Consider the following 14344-nt stretch of genomic DNA (forward strand, 5'->3'; position numbering starts at 1 on the left):
GAGTATGATTAAAATAAATACGAAACATTCAGAACATTGATAAATTGTTTTAAATAATGGTAGGCCCCAATTATATGGTAATTTAGAGTCAGTACAGCATTGTGGATAGACTACTGAACATAACATCCATAAATTAGTCAATCAATAAACATTTATTAAATACCTTGTATGTGCCATGTACTGTGCTAAGTGCTGGGGACAGAAAAAGAGATAAATTACAATCCCTTCCCTCAAGGAGTTTACCCTTCACTGGGAGACAACATGCAAATAGGTATATACAAAGCAATCTATATACAGGATAAATAGGAAATTATTATCAGAGGAAAGGCAGGAAGATCCAGGTCTGATTCTTGTCTCTTAAACCTAAATATCTATGTGATCATGGAGCAATGAACAATGAACCATATAAACTCTCTGGACTCCAGTTTCCTAATCTCCAAATGAGGATACTGATACTACAGTTCTGACCTCATAGGGATTTTTCCTCCCATTTTTACAAATGAGGAAACCGAGGGACACAGTGCAGCTACATGATTTATAGAATCATAGATTCATAGCCCTTTAGAGTCAAAGGAAGCCTTAGAGATCATCCCGTCTAAACTTTTCATTATATATGTGCTCTTAGAGGCAGTAAGTAGGAATCAGAAGTCCTAGATTCAAATCCCATCTTCAGCACTTAACTATTCATGTAACAGATCACCCAAGATTACACATCCAGAAGGTGACGTACTAGACTTAAAGTCAGGTCTGCCAAATAATTGTGATGTTTCTTGAAAAAAAATTAAAACTTAAAGGTCAACCAAAGAGACACTTATCAACAAGACCCAAATAGTTTTCCTAGCAGTCCCTACCCCAAAATGTAGCGCGCCAAAAGTTTATTGATGTTATTAGAAAGGAAGCATGAATGTTTTGATTTTGATAGTATAACGTTGACCATGGTTTTATTGCCTTTATGAATCGATTTTATTTGCATTGTTATAGTTCTTGTGTATTTTTCATAATCTGATTTCTTTATTCCAAAACTTTTTATAACAACATGCAATCTCCCTAGTTTTGTTTTATTTTTTATTAAGAAAGAAATGTGATTTGTTGACCTAGGACTCCATGCTTGGTCCATTATGCTTTCTTCTACATAGAAGGATCCTGAGGGACATGGTTCACTCATAAACCAAAAGTCTATTCTACATTCAGTTGATAAAACAGCCATTTCTAGGTACCTTGACTTGTTGTTGCTGTTGAGAATTCAGTTGTATCTGACTTTTAGTGACTCCATGGACCATAGCGTAACAGTTTCTTCTATCCTCCATCATTTCCCAAAGTCTGCCCAAGCTCACGTTTGCTGCTTCTACTACACCATCCATCTCATCCTCTGTTATCCCCTTTTCCTTTTGCAATTAATCTTTCCTCTCATCAGGGGCTTTTCCCATCTTCTCATTATGTGGCCAAAGTATTTAAACTTCAGTTTCAGCATTTGACCTTCCAGTGAATAGTCTGAATTAATTTCTTTAAGTATTGATTAAGTTAGCCTCTTTGTTGTTCAAGGGACTCTCAAGTGTCTTCTCCAGCACCACAATTCAAAAAGAGTTGATTCTGCAGTGCTCAGCTATCCTTATAGTCCAACTCTTACAGTTATACGTTGCTACTGAAAAAAAACATATCTTTTACTCTATGGACCTTTGTCAGTAAGGTATATCTTTATGTCTCTGCTTTTTCAGTATGCTGCCCAAATTTGCCATGGCTGCCCTTCCAAGGAACAAGTATTTTTTAATTTCATGGCTACAGTTACCATCTGCAATGATCTTTGAGCCCAAGAATATCAACTCTGCATATCTTCCATTTCTTCTTATATTTGCCAGGAAGTGATGGGACCTGTTGCCAAGATCTTAGTTTTTTGATGTTAAACTTCAAGCCAGCTTTACACTCTCTTCCTCTTTCACCCACATCAAGAGGCTTGTTAATCTCAACTTTCTGCCTTCAGAATCATCTGCATCTGACATTGTTGATATTTCTTTTGATAACCTTAATTCTAGCTTTTGATTTACCTAGTCTGGCGTTTTGTATCATGTACTTTACGTAAACATTAAATAAATAGGGTAACAATATGCAGCCTTATCATACTCCTTAAAGTTGTTCCATGTTCAGTTGTAACTGTTGCTTCTTGGTCCATATACAGGTTCCTCAGGAGTCAATTAAGATGATCACTGTCTCTTTGAAGTTCTGCCACTTTTTTTGTGATCCACACAGTCAAAGGCTCTAGTGTAGTCAATGAAGTAGAAAGAGTTTGGTAATTTGAACATTCCTTGGTGTTGTTCCTCTTTAGGAGCAATCCAGTGGCCACTGCCAAGTTGTCCAAATTTACTGGAATACTGAGTACAGCCTTTAACAGCATCATCTTTTAGTATTTTAAACAGCTCAGCTCTAATGCCATCACCTCCACTAAACTTATTGTTATCAAAGCTTCCTAAGGCCTCCTTGATTTCATTTTCCAGGATGTCTGACTCTAGATTAGTAACCACACCATGATGGTCATCAGCAATGTTAAGATTTTTCTTGTATAGTTCTTTTGTATATTATTGCCACGTATTCTTAATTTCTTCTGCTTCCGTTGTCTCTAGGTTTCATCTTCCATATTACGAGGAACAATTTTTTTAAAAGTAGTTTGATAAGACTTCTAGAATTTATGTTTTTATGGCATAGACTTAGGGAACCCAGAATCACTTTTGCATCACTACTGGGCATTGCACTAGGACTTTAAGGAAGGTTCCTGGTCTCTGTAAGGAAAGCAATCACTCATCTATTTATTCAATAATTTGTAATGGATGACTGACCAATGAGGCCCCAATCCTTAAAGTATATACTTGTTATCATCTTGCTTGCAATCCAGTCCCAAGGAATTCTGGGGAGCCTTCTTTAGGTCCTGAAGCATAGAGGGGCAGGTGATATGTCAATGTGAAGAGTTTTCCCTCCAACCTCTCCTGCCCCCCATTTATTCTATTCTCTCTTTTGACCTTGCCCCTCCCCAAAAGTATTTACTTGTAATTGTTCCTTCCTCCCACTTGCCCTCTCTTCTACCATCCCTCCCCACTTATCCCTTTCTCCTCTACTTTCCTGTAGTGTAAAATAGATTTTCATACCAGATTGAGTGTGCATTTTATTCCCTCCTTAAGCCAAATGTGATGAGAGTAAGCTCCACTTTTCCCCTCTCACCTTACCCCTTCTCCCCTCCATTGAAAAAACTTTCTCTTGCCCCTTTTATGAGAGATAATTTGCCCCATTCCCTTTCTCCTTCCAATATATTTCTCTCTCACCCCTTAATTTTATTTTTTTAGATATCATCCCTTCTTATTCAACTCACCCTGTGCCCTCTGTCTATATATATGTATACAATCCCTCCAACTACCCAAATACTAAGAAAAGTCTCAAGAGTTACAAATATTATCTTTTCATGTAGGAATGTAAACAGTTCCACTTTAGTAAGTCCCTTATGATTTCTCTTTCCTGTTTACCTTTTCATTCTTCTCTTGATTCTTGTGTTTGAAAGTCAGATTTTCTATTCAGCTCTAGTTGTTTCATCAAGAATGCTTGACAGTCTTCTATTCCATTGAATGACCATTTTTTCCCCTGAAATATTATACTCAGTTTTGCTGGGTAGGTGATTCTTGGTTTTAATCCTATCTCCTTTGACCTCTGGAATATCATATTTGAAGCCCTTTGATCCCCTAGTGTAGAAGCTGCCAAATCCTGATTGTATTTCCACAATATTCAAATTGTGTTTTTCTGGCTGCTTGCCATATTTGCTCTTTGACTTGGGAACTCTGGAATTTGGCTACAAATTCCTAGGAGTTTTTCTTTTCAGATCTCTTTCAGGAAGTAATCAGTGAATTCTTTCAATATTTATTTTACTGTGTGTGTTTCTTAAATGGTGTAGGTTACATCCATTCAAAGGCCAAGGTCCTATAATCTCTCAAGTTAATTAAGGAATTCCTTTCAAACTGCTGAGTTTGAATCATTGAAGAACACCTTAATGCCTCTTTCACACTGTTTTATATATACTTTATGATTATATTTAGACCTTCTGTGACTTCATAAGCTGAATTGGCAGGCAGAGGAGGGACTCATACCCTGAACAAAAGGAGGAATCTGAGAAGTCATTGTTGAGAACTTATTCCCACCTCCAAACTACACAGAAGATAATTGCCTTGGAGATGCACATTCTAGGTCAGTTTGGAAACAACATCCTTTCTGGAATCTCATTTGGATGCATGAATTCTCTTTTTGTACTCTTCCTGATTTCTCTTCATTTGGATGCTGGTTTACTATATAATTACTCATTTTGAGAGCCATTTATCTTCAAACGTGGGAATTAACACGCATAGAAGAACTTGATTAAGTCTTTTGTTCATTTTTAAAGGAAAAAAATTCCACAAACCTAGAAAACAGTACTATTTTACTCAGATAGTCAATCAACAAGCACTTAGTAAGCACACTGTGCTACAAAGAACAAACAATTAGTATTATCAAATCCTTTACATTTTAATGGGGGATATAACTCAGCCTTGGACTCTTACTAGCTGTGTGATCCTGGACCAGTCACCTAACTTCTGTCTATCTCAATTCATCATCTGTAAAATAGGGATAATAATAGCACTTACCATCCAGGATTGTTGGGAAGATAAAATGAGATAATATTTGTAAAGTGCTTTGCAAATCTCTTATCATCATCTTCATTATTATTATCATCATTATTTTATGTGTTTTAAAAATAAATAAAATGCAGATAAATACAGGTATGAAATTCCACATGAACAGACTTTCTGGCAAGAAGTCATATTATTTCTAATGGGGCATAATTAAACAGTACATTCTGAATTTAATCACCAAAAAAATGGGTACTTTCATAAGTCAAATAGAAAAACAATATCATACGCAAAACTAAATTTCTATTGTATAGCTTGCATTTCTTTTCAAATGCATAATAAATTCAATATGTAACTTTTAAAGCTGTCTGCTTATTTGTGCTTTCTTCTGGCCTTTGTTTTTTTTCTCTGTGCATTTTAAAAAGAGGCATTATCATTTTTGACTCATCATAGTAAGTAGAAAGGGGGAAGTGGGGAAGGAAGGAGGAGTAAGAAAAGGTTGCCTACAGGGTTCTGAAGACCTCATTTGGGCAATGCTTTTCACACTTGAGGTCGTCTTCAAAGAAGTGTGAAGCTTGTTCTTATGTACAACGTTCACCATGGACCTTACCTTTTTTTATGATTTAAATCCAATATTGACTGTGAATAATCTAAATTATTTTAGAGCAGAAGTCTTCTGTTTATTATTTTATTATTTATTTATTTTGAACAGAAGTCTTAAAAAACTTAGCTTGTTTTTTAAAAAATATGTTCATAATTGTGTATCGATGTAATTGTCTTCCTTTGCAATCCTGTATATTTTATTCTTGAAGGGATGCTCTAGAATGCTCAAGTATTTCATGATACTGAAAAGGTTAAGAACCCTCCTTCTAGATAAAGGTACTTGGTTACTGAGACTGGGTGATCTATGTGCATATGGACTTTAGAAAATAAATCTCAATTGCATTTGACTATTAACAACCACATTTTGGGGGTTTTCTTGGCAAAGATCCTGGAATGGTTTGTCATTTCCTTCTCCCACTCATTTCGCAGGTGAGGACACTGAGGCAAACAGGGTTAAGTGACTTTCCCAGGTCCACACATCTAGTAAGCATCTGAGGACAGATTTGAATGCATGGAGATGAGTCTTCCTGATTCCAAGCATAGTGTTCTATCCACTGGTTTATTTGCCCTCAAGTAAATCTGGGGACAGATCTACAAAGAGCGAATTATGTACACTGTCAGATGTGGTCTTGGTGTGAAATATTTTTTGTTGGATTGTTTCTTTGTCACAAGAGAGAATTCAATCTTGTCGGGTGGAGAATGGGAAACAACTATGGTGTACAGATAAAAGGCATCATTAAATTGTAGTTCTAAAGAAGTAAGCCTGATGAATCCAACATGTCTCTCCTTCCACTGGAACAATGGTTCATGTTATTTTGACCTCACAGTGTGATACACCAATTCACAAGCATTCCCAAGAGGACTTCTCAAACCTAGAAGAATGTCGACTCACTATTTCTCACTCAGAAACTTCCTTTTTTAGTATAGAAATGGCATTCACTGACAATGGTTAGGACCACAGCTGGCTAGGTCTCCATATAACCTAATCAGTGTCATCCCTTGGTTATTTGTCTACAAGCTTTTCATGCTGCTTAGAACAACAAACAGAATCTTAGCTCAAAACTGGCCTGAGTTTGCAGTCACTTTCCAAAACAAACAGAGTCATAAAATGATTGTTTTCCCCTGAACTGAGTTATGAAACTTCATTTCTACCCACAGCTGCATGTTCTTATCCATTATTTCTTGCCTTTGTCCCACTTTCCACTGAGGCTGCTCCAAGCCCCATCTCTCCTAAAGGCTCCATTACCTTTCCCTTATTCCTGTCTCTCAGCACATAGTCTCTTATCCTATTTTCCTAACGAAGTTGAAGCCATTGGTTGCATGCATATTTTTCCAAGGGCAATGTGACTGGGATTATCTGCTAGGATGTCGAAATTTAGAGGGTATTGATAGCAGCCCTTACCTGTCTTAGCACCTAGTCAGCAAAAATTGTCCATTCAAATAGGAAGCCCCAAGAGCTTTCACCCTCCTAGAGGCCATTTCTGGCCCCAGTCCATCCTCACCTCCCGCCAAATAATCTCAAAGTGGCCTGGGGTCATTTCTTGACTCGCTACCACTCTCCCCCACCAACTTTGGCACTTTTAAATATTTTCTTCTCCCTTGTTTTCTCCTATCACCCTTCCTATCTGTCTGATGGATTCTTGGAATATTTTTCTCATTTATTATCCTTCTTCTGTTCCCAAGTATTGGTATTCTCCAAGGCATCTTCCTGAGCTCTCTTATCTTTATCCTCTCCATTTGTTATATATGCCTAAATTTCTCTCAACTCCAGTTTCACATCTATAACTGTCTGCAGCATTTGTTATTTAGTTGTTTTAAGTCATGTCTGAGTGTTCATGACCCCTTTTATGGAGTTTTCTTGGCAAAGATACTGGAGTAGTTTTGCCATTTCCTTTTCTAGTTCATTTTACTGGTGAGGAAACTGAGGCAGAGTTAAGAGACTTGTCCAGGGTCTCACAGCTAATAAGTGTCTGAAGCTAGATTTGAACTCAAGTCTTTCCAACTCCAGTCCTGGTGCTCTATCTAGCTGCCCTAGCCTGTAGCAGAGCATAGTGGATAGAGACTGCAGCTGGAGCCAAGGAGACATGGGTTCATATCCTACTTCAGATATTTACTAGTTATGGGACCATGGACATGGTCCTGGCACGCAGTTACCTCATTTGAGGGGGTTGGATTTAGTGTCCTTTAATACCCCACAGAGCTCTCAAATTCAACAGGTACAAAATGAATTTCTCAGATTTTCTCCTAATCTTGTTCTTTGTAACTTCCCTATTGATGATACTAAAATAATGGTTTGGAGCTAGTTGTGATTCTTTCTTCTCCTTCACAATCATATCTAATCAGTTGCCATATTATCTCCATTTGTATGGCCGTCATACTTGTTTAAGCTCTCATCACCTCTCATTTGGCATATTGCAATAATCTCCTGATTGACTTCCCTATTTCCAGTTTCTTTTTCCAATTCATCCTAAATACTGCTACCAAATTAACCTTCCTAAGGCACAGGACAGACCATGTCATTTCTTTCACCTAAACCTATGGTAGTTCCTTATTGATTTATTCATATTAAGAAACATCATTATGTTTAATAATGTTATTACAACATTTAATTGGTGGCATCTACTAACAATAATAAATCAATATTTATTAATATTAATATATATTGACTTATTAATCAATAAAATCATTGAGTACCTTATCCTGGGACTCAATCAACCAACAAATGTTAATTAAGCACCTACTACATGCCAGTCACTGTACTGGATGCTTGGAACACAAAGACACGAGTTCTCTGCCCTCAAAGAGCTTACATGCTACAAAAGGAGAGAAATGTGCATAGAAATGAACACAAAACATTGAGGAGAGAGGAAGTAGGCACTAGCATTGGGGGAGTCAGGAAAGGCTTTATATAGAAGATGGTACAGGAGATATATCTAGGAGAAACTAGGAATTCTAAGAAGCAGAGGTGAGGAAGATACATTCCAGGCATGGGGGCTGAGGGGAGTGTTGTGTATGAGACAGTCAGAGAAAAGGCCAGTTTGACTGGACCACAGAGTGTATGAAGGTGAGTTAATATATTATAAGGAAGGGTAAATCTTCTTTTCTTTCAAAGCTAATTTTATTTAGATGTGACCTTCTCCACAAAGTCTCCCCAATGGCTCCTATTGAAAGTACTCACTTCCTCTACCAATTTTCCTGAAGATCTTTATCTGGCTGTCTCCAATGTCTCTATCACTTCCTACCTCAAATTGTACTTAATCTATATATGATATATGTATATATATATATGTACAATTCTCTTTCCCCCTAGTGCTTGTAGAATGTGAAAGTTCCTTTGTGGGCAGAGATGTACTTGTTTAAATGTTTGTATCCCCAGAACCTAGTAAATGTCTTGACTTAATAAATATTTGTTAAATGTGTGAATTCCATGAACAATAACTTCTTTGAACTTTGCCAAGGTTTAGTATGACAGTAAAGCCACATGAAATCCTCAGTACATTGTAATATAAATAATAAAATGATGACATTGTTTTCCAGGTGGTGGGAATCTAGTGTTCTTGTGAGGTATGTTCAGGTATTAGAGTCTGAAGGAAAGTGACAGCCATGCTGAAGGATAGCAGTTGGACTCTGAATGAACCAAATGTGATGTTTTAAAGTTTGTACTCTGCTAAGCTAAAATGTTATTTGTAAATGAAATCTTTTCTGTTGAGCAAGAATCACCAGCAACTATGCCCTTGGCAAAGTTGAGGTGGGAGTTACTTACATAACCTATCTTCCCAAAATGGAAATATTTCATGAAGAGCAAAAATTCTTGTCTCTTCAAGTCCTGATAATTTTTACTGAGCTAAAATGATTTATTATTCTCATTATATTTTAAATTACCTTTAAAGAGGATGGTAGAAATGGGAGCAACCTCCTGTAGTAATTGACAGTCCTCCCTTTCCCCACTTTTTTTAAACAAAGCAGAAGAATCATTGTTTAAAAGGGAAAGAGACACTCTCTCCCTTTCCTCTATTTTTCTCCTTTGCCTTCATAGAGGAAAGCTGATAGAATGGCATTACCTCACCCTAAGTGAGTACCTGAATAGACCTTGGCCTAAAGGGGCCAAGGTCTCCCATTGATTCCTGGGTCATCTCTAGTTATCCTGATGAATATCTATCTGGTCACTGGATTCACATGGCTTCAGAGGATAAGTGAGGCTGGTGACCTTGCATAGACCTCCCTCACTCAAAACAAAGCCAAGTACAAGTCATGTCATCATTTCTCTGATGGCATGGTCTTCTTCGGCAATGAAGGATGAACACAGCATATGAAGTGGCAGATTTAATAAGTATATTGATAGTAAATGTCATACTAATATGACATATATAAAAATAATATATGGCAGCAAATAATATTTATTTTACCAACTTCACATAATTTCTGTATCAAACGGGATAATAGATGTGAATGGGATTTAAAAGTATAAAGCATTCTATGTACACGAAATTAAAAAAAAAAGTTTTTATTTATTTCTTGCGACCAAGAGATACAAAAGTCATTTATCATGACTTATTTTCTGCCCTTTATTAGCTGAAGGATAAAATCAGTTTCCGCAGTGATCTGGCCAGGAGTGTTTTATTTTCCATCATCCAATTTGGGGAATTCTATTGCCTTAAAAATTTCTGAGCTAAAATATCCTTTTTGGAACCCTTGCCATAAAATCTTATGCAACTTTTAGTGTAACAAGTGGCTGTGAGGAGTACAGCCTCTCAATTCAGCCAATCAAAAGAGAGAGTCTCAAACATTTGTGTTTTCAATTGCAAGTTTCTGAAAACAAACACTTCTCTGAATCCTTCCAAGGACAAAAACATTTGATGTTTATAACTGTTTATAATCTTTTTATTATTTTTAATTTGTTTGTCTTTAACAAGTGAACAGTCTAAGAACTCTTGAGGACAGTGCTAGTATTTATCAAGGGATCTTGAAGAGGTTGGCCAGACAAGTCTATTACTATGGAGGGGTCCTAAATCCCATAAAATAAATCTCCAGAATCCCTGTACTTAAATTTTATGTTCCAGTGCCCTAAACAATTCTTTTTAAGACTATAATTTGCAGGGATGATGCCCACCTGCTTTGGTAGAGGGAATTTGCTGTATCAAAGAAATCATAGTTTCTATTCTTATTTATTCCCATTTATTCCCATACATTCCTGTTGTCTGTCTCCCCCATTGGAATGTAAGGTCCTTGAGAATAGAATTTATTTCATTCTTTGTATCTGTATTCCCAGTGCATGGGACAAAACAGGTAATTTAGTAAATGCTTATAGATTATCTCTTACATGTGGTATGTATAGTAGTAGCAGTAGTAGTGGTAGTAGTGGTGGTGGTGCTGATGGTGGTGTAGGGATTTTCTTTAAGGGAGAGATTTTCTTTAAAAAGAATCATATAGTTCATTCCAAAGGTAAGGATTTGGATTATCCCTGTCCAATGTTTATTCAATTATACTGGATAATTGAGAGCTGATTGTATATGTTTTTAATGGTGAAACTGGATCTACAAAAGAATACTATTTACAAATAACTGGACAAAACATTTTGGGGGCTCATATAGGTTATCATTCAGGCTTCTATCCTCTCCTGGCTATAGTTCTAAAATCCCAGAGAACTTTGACCTAAGGGCATGGAGAAGGGTAAGAATCTATTCAGATGAAATTTTTGATATGCAGTAAGTTTCCACATGAAAAAGAATGTTTTGAGACTTCCTTTAGTGTAAAAATTTTGTTCTTTGATTTCTCCAATATCATATAAGGTTGGGGTAGCTAGGTGGTGAAGTGGATAGAGCACCAGTGCAGGAGTCAGGAGGACCTGAGTTCAAATCTCATCTCAGACACTTGACACTCACTAGCTGTGTGATCTTGGGCAAGTCACTTAACCCCAATTGCCTCATCCTGGGTCATCTCCAGTCATCCTTATGAATATCTGGTCACTGGATTCAGATGGCACTGCAGGAGAAGTGAGGCTGGTGACCTGCACGGTCTTCCCTCATGCAAAGCAAAAGCCAAGTGCAAGTCATGTCATCATTTCTGTGATGGCATGGTCTTCTTTGGCAACGAAGGATGAACACACACACACCATATAAGGTTAATTATCATGGGACAGTTACTCAAAAGGATATCATGGCTTAAAGGGGACTGCTATGTGCAGGTACAGAATTCTTTTTTTAAAGGTATTTTTCAATGCTGCAAGGTCTATGAATTTATTATTGTGGATACTCCTTTGCCAATGCAAATCAAAACTCCTCAATGCCTTTTTAGATAGCCTTTGTGAGTTAAGATAGTCTACAAATTCATTTTCCTGCTGCTGATGACCCTTCTCTGATTGAAGCTTGCCTGTTCAAGATAGAAATCTGTAGCCTGGCTCATACTCAGAGCCATTCCAGGTAGGTAGGATTTGTAAGAGTAGGTGCTCTGCTGGAATATCCTTCAAGCACCTAGGGATCACTACATGGTAAACCCTAGGACTTTAGTGGGAGCTGTTTTTAAAAAAAAAGGATGTTATTTTTATAAATCATGAAAAATTTGGGGAATGTGTCACAGATGGCTTTGACATTTTAAAAAATACTGGTATATTTGAATGTCAAAGTGGCATAGTGATTAGAGAATTGATCTCAGAACCATGAAGACCTGTTTTCAAGTATTGCCTCCTACCCATATTGGTTGAGCCTGGGAAAGTAAGTTGACTTTTCAGTGCTCTGGACAACCCTTAAAAACTATAGATTGTCCAGGAAGTGATTGGCAGAAGGAGTTCTCTCACCTAGAATTTGTCAAATAGGGTAGGACAAAATTGTATAGTGGGTGCATCATCTTGCTTTGAATTTCTATTGACAGCTGGGATGTGAATATAACATACGAGTCCAAATAAATCTGATGTACGAGGTGACATCCTAGACTCTTAGATTTAGAATGGACCTCAGAAGCCACCTAGTCTAATCCATGCTAAAAAAGGAATTCCCCCAATGAGATTATCTGCTTGACATCTTCAGTGATGGGGAAACTACCACCTCTTGAAGTCACACATATGAGTAGATCCTAAAAAAGTAACACTTTTTATAGGTTGCATTTAGGTTTAATAAAAGTCAGAATTGGGAGTAATATGTGCCCCAAATTTGGATCAAGATGATAAATTGCACACTTCTGAAATCTGAAGATGACACAAGGTTGAGAAAGATAATGTCTTAAATAGAGATTCAGGATGTGGAAAGACTTCAACAGACTAGGACAATGAGTCAGATTTAACAAAATGAAATTGAATAGTAATAGATTATAAAGTCCTGCACTACCTAAGTACAGAGAATAAGACAGAGGAGATCTACCATGGCATATATGTATCGTATATATGTGTGTGTATGTGTGTGTAACTGTATCTGTCACTATTTAATTTTGTTAGATTTGGTATATACATACACATGTATATATGTGAATACCCCCACATAGATGAGGGTATATCTGCGTGAGTGCGTGTGTGTGTGTATATGAATGTGTGTGTATGTGTGTGTGCACGTATGTTTGTGTATAAATAAAAAAAATCTGGGCTTTTTGTTTTCTTTGTAAAATGTAATCTCAGTACAGAGCAATGTGAAATTGCTTCCAAAAAACCTTAAGAGTTTCTCAGGCTATATTAATTACAATTTAGCATCTAAATCAAGGCAAACCATAATCCCACAATATGCAAGTAAAACCCCTAGATTTTAAGGTCCTTATTGGAGCTAATTCACTAAGTTCTCCTGGACACTGTAAATATTTATCAAATGAATGAATGAACCAACAAATGGACACCATGTTTCAAGAGGTACTTGGTTCACATTCACAAAATTGAACCAGTTCAGAAGAGGAAAACCAAGATCACAGAGGGAGGGTAGCTAAAACCATTTCATATAAGGGAAAGCTGAAGGAGCTGGAAGTATTTCACTTAGAGAAGTATCAGATAGAGCATTAGTGTCTTCTTCAAGTATCTGAAAGTCTGTTATCTAAAAGAATTAGGCTTGGTCCATGTATTTCTAGATGAAGTAACTAGGATTAGTGGATGGAATTTATAAGGAAGTAAATTTTGACTCAGGAGATACAATAACTTTGTTATAATTATAATGGTTATTACAAGACTTAACCTTCTATAGGAAGCTTTTTCCTAACCCTTCTTAATTGTAGTACCTTCCCTCTATTATTTCCACTTTGTCCTAGATTTAGCTTGCTTTGTGTATATTTATTTGCATGTTGTCACCTGAGTTAGGCTGTAAGTTCTTTGAGGGCAGGGCTGTTTTTCGCTTCTCTTTGTATCCCTAGCACTTAGCTCAATGCCTGACACATTGTAGGAGTTAATAAATGTTTATTGATTGATTTAAATAAAATTACATATAATTATAGCAATAATTATAGTCACTAGACCTGCCTAACAAATGGAATGATTTTGTTTTTAACTGACTATCCTCGTCTTTCCCGGGTTAGAAGGGTAGGGACTAATAATGGCTTTGATTTTATTTCTTATCAGTGTGAAGCTCTGTTTCTGACCTGGTTTGGTTTAACTGTCCTTAGGAAACCTGCAACAGAATCCCCCCTGCAACACACACACACACACACACACACACACACACACACACACACACACACTCCTAGAGGCAATTGGTGGCACAATGGGCCTGGAATCAGGAAGACTTGAGTTCAAATTCAGCCTCAGACACTTCCTACCTGTATGACCCTGGACAAATCACTTAACTTGCCTACCGCAATTTCTTGAACTACAAAATGGGAGTTCACCCCATGAATGCGGAACTTAGTGCAGATGCCCAACTGGCTTAGCCAATCTCAGAACTCCCGAGCTCAAGAGATCAGCCAGCCTCAGTCTCCTAATAACTAGGATTATAGGTGTACCACCACACCCTACTACAAATAGAATAGTTTGATAAGCCTCTGGTCACTAAAAGTATTTAAGTGGAGGCTCCTACTTCCGGAGTGATATAGAAGGTATTGCTTAGCTGGTTAGAAACTGAGCTAGATGACTGCCACTTAAGTTCCCTTTAAGTATTAAGACTCTTTCTAAGCAGACACAACAAACCGAGCTTCTATAAGTA

General features: G+C 37.1%; 1 protein-coding gene and 1 long non-coding RNA gene across 3 annotated transcripts in view; one reads left to right on the forward strand and one right to left on the reverse strand.

Moving 5' to 3' along the window:
* LOC140529761 (dimethylaniline monooxygenase [N-oxide-forming] 2-like) overlaps nucleotides 1-14344 on the reverse strand; it is a 40625-nt gene that overhangs the window by 16962 nt on the left and 9319 nt on the right. The window lies entirely within an intron of this gene.
* LOC140529764 (uncharacterized) overlaps nucleotides 1-14344 on the forward strand; it is a 57023-nt gene that overhangs the window by 11152 nt on the left and 31527 nt on the right. Inside the window, exon 3 of one of the 2 annotated variants that reach the window (XR_011975668.1) lies at nucleotides 4071-5000. The exons of the other annotated variant lie outside the window; for it this stretch is intronic. This is a non-coding gene — a long non-coding RNA (uncharacterized lncRNA). Of the gene's footprint in view, nucleotides 1-4070; nucleotides 5001-14344 lie in introns of those variants that run through there. 2 annotated transcript variants of the gene reach the window in all.

This window comes from Notamacropus eugenii, chromosome 2 (assembly GCF_028372415.1).
Source record: "Notamacropus eugenii isolate mMacEug1 chromosome 2, mMacEug1.pri_v2, whole genome shotgun sequence".
Lineage (NCBI taxonomy): Eukaryota > Metazoa > Chordata > Mammalia > Diprotodontia > Macropodidae > Notamacropus > Notamacropus eugenii.